The sequence below is a fragment of the Pteronotus mesoamericanus genome, unplaced genomic scaffold (genome assembly GCF_021234165.1).
Source record: "Pteronotus mesoamericanus isolate MK-2021 breed Mesoamerican mustached bat unplaced genomic scaffold, CSHL_Meso_final contig_20, whole genome shotgun sequence".
NCBI lineage: Eukaryota > Metazoa > Chordata > Mammalia > Chiroptera > Mormoopidae > Pteronotus > Pteronotus mesoamericanus.
The window spans coordinates 88529473-88532426 of record NW_026555085.1 but is presented as its reverse complement, the minus strand read 5'-3'; the positions used below and the strand labels follow the sequence as shown (position 1 = coordinate 88532426).

Sequence of the window (2954 nt, the reverse complement as noted above, 5' to 3'; positions counted from 1 at the left end):
CAAAATTGGAATTATAATAACACCTATTCCACATCTTATATGGATCACATTAGAGAATAAATTGGACAATGTCTTAAAAGTTGTGATGTATTGGACAAATATGTGTTATTATTTAAATCTTTTCCATGTGATTTTAATTGTTTTCAGGTTTCTCGTTTTAGGATGTAAGGAAGAAAAATCCAACAATTCCATCTTTGATTGTGGTAGGAAATACTTATTATGTTGAACCATTATAAATAATGAAGCACCCAAGTGTGGTAAAATGCTCACCCCTGTAAGAGAGAACAAAAAGAGAAGACCTAGGGAAAAGCTGGCACAGTTCGGGTCTTCAAAATACGTAAAATTCTCCAGAGTCAAAATGAATAACCTCTTGTTCCTTTGGACAATTAGATTGGGGTAGACTGAGTGGTCTCTGCAACACCCTGAAACCCATTACCATCATGTTCTGGAAGGGGAAGCAAGAATGAATAAGAATGTATACAAACATGGCATCTTGGCAAGAACAAGTCCACTGGTATGGCAACGAGGTGGAGAAATGCTCAGTGTGTAAGAGTCCTACAATTGTGAATGTTCATCGGGCAAAATCAAGACAAGTAACTCACACACACACACACACACACACACACACACACACACCTTTTGTCATATGAATTTTTTCTCTTGAGCTGGGGAGACATCTAGGATACCAGAAAACAAAAGTAAACAAAGAACTCAGCAACTAAAAGTAAGAAAAACCTGAGCAAAGGCATCGGTTACCACACACTACGTGAAGACAGTTTTCATAATTTGAGTCCAAGCAAATTCCAGAGTGTTAGACAAAAATAAAAATAAAAGAAACCTGATAATCCCCAGAACTGCAAAACAGATTCTCATGGTTGCTAAAGTGTCTACTTTTCAAACTAAAATTTTTTATTTATATAAAAAATGTTATTAAAAAAACCAGGGAACAAAGCTACCTATAGAAATGAATTTAACAAGGGTCCAGGGGTTGAATTTTTATAAACTTCAAAGCAGTACTGTAAATATCTTCAAATAATGAAAGAAAATTTGTTCAAAATAATTAGAGAAAAACATCATTTTAATGAGTAAATATTTAGCAATACAAACTGAGAAAAAAACTATTCTAGCTGCTTCTGCCACTACTGGTGCTGCTTGTGTGTTCCTTAGGTGTGGACCTGGTACCTTTGTTGTGAAGCAGCAAGTAAGGAGATTCCAGTGCTTGCCGACAAAACACTTCTTTTTATTATGCTAATCCTATATTCCCAAGGAAGGAGTCAAGACTGAGAACAACGATCACATTCATTTGAAGGTGGCAGGGCAGGATGGTTCTGTGGTGCAATTGAAGATAAGGGGCATACGCCACTTAATAAACTAAATTGGGAAGGACAGAGTTTGTCAATGAGGCAGATCAGATTCTGATTTGATGGGCAGCCAATCAGTGAAACAGACACACCTGCACAGTTGGAAATGGAGGATGAAAACAGAGTTGATGTGTTCCAGCAGGAGACAGGAGGTGTCTACTAAAGAGGGAACCTGCTTCTTTACTGCAGAACTCTGTTCCTCCTGACCAGGAAAACATTCTCTATTAGAAAATCGCAATTTGTTCTCACCTCATCTGGATTACTACAATATAGTTTCCTCTATTCTTTCATTTTGCCTTTCACCATTCCTTTATTGTACATAAAGTAACTGGATGTATGTGTATAAGCATTTGAATTTTTTTAACTAAATGGCCAATGCTCTGTTTCAATTAACATCAAATGGAGATGGGATGGGGATAAATACCTGTTCTGTGAAAATACCCCCTTTCTCTATTAGGGTCATGCTCATTCAGCTCTTAACCTTTTTATTCCTGTAAGTTATTTTGTTCTCACTGTTTAACAAACAAGAACATAAAAATCTTTGCATACCTTGTTTGATTAGAGAATTTTAATGCTTTTCATTTATCATTGTAAAACCAAGGACAATTTTACAACTTTTTTGTATGTAGCTGTTACATGTAGGGCCATCTGTCTTTATGTAATGATAAATTACTCTAAAAGAAATGAATCTTAGATAGTTTTTCCTTCAAGTCAAATGTCCTGTTGTTTAAATAAACTTCTTGTTTAAAATGGAAAAAAAACCTTAAAAATTCTAGATCTAAAAAGTACAACAACAAAATAAAAAGCTGGTAATAAGCTCAATTACAGATTTTACATAATAAAAGAAAAAATTTAATATATTCAATAGATCAATAAAAATTACTCCACCTGACAATTGGAAAAGATTGAAAAAATATTTCGCAATAATATAAAGTGGTGCGGCACACATATAATTAAAGCCCCAAAAAGATGGACTGAAATAGACAGAAAAAACTATTTAAAGAAATAATGGCTTAAAATTTTCTAAATTTGTTGAAAAACTTAAACTTACAAATCTAAGAAGCTCTGTGAAAATTAAGTAAAATAAAATCAGAGGAAATCATATTCAGATTCAATCTACTGAAAGCCAAAAATAAATAGAAAATTTGAAAGGGTGAAATGAATAGAGGAAACCTTATTTGAAATTTGAGTAGAGAAGCACTGAAGGGGAAGCTCTCATGCACTACTTAGTACTCACCACACCTTACAGATTCCAACAGGAAGAAACATATCCTTACATTTCTTAACAGGAAGATTACTTTAGTACTGCACCAGAAGAAAGATTTTCTCCTTGCTGAGCAGCAGACCCAGCCAGTTACTTAGCCAATGGGGGATCACTACACTTCAGACTCTCTGTTTTTTTCATTGGGCATCTTGTTTTTAATAGCCCCTCCCTGATCCCTAATTTTTCTCTATAATGTTCCTCACCTTTGTTATTGGGACTTGCCTGTGGTTTGCCATAACTTGCATGTCCCAAAATGCAATTCCTCTGCCATTCCTGAACACTTAATTTTGCTGGTAAAATAACTGGCTATTTTATTTTTAAGGCTGAGA

General features: G+C 34.7%; 1 pseudogene; it reads left to right on the top strand.

Annotated features, from left to right (window-relative positions):
• The first annotated feature begins 485 nt into the window (after window positions 1-485).
• Window positions 486-1524, top strand: LOC129066935 (small ubiquitin-related modifier 2-like; annotated as a pseudogene).
• The last annotated feature ends 1430 nt before the right edge of the window (window positions 1525-2954 follow it).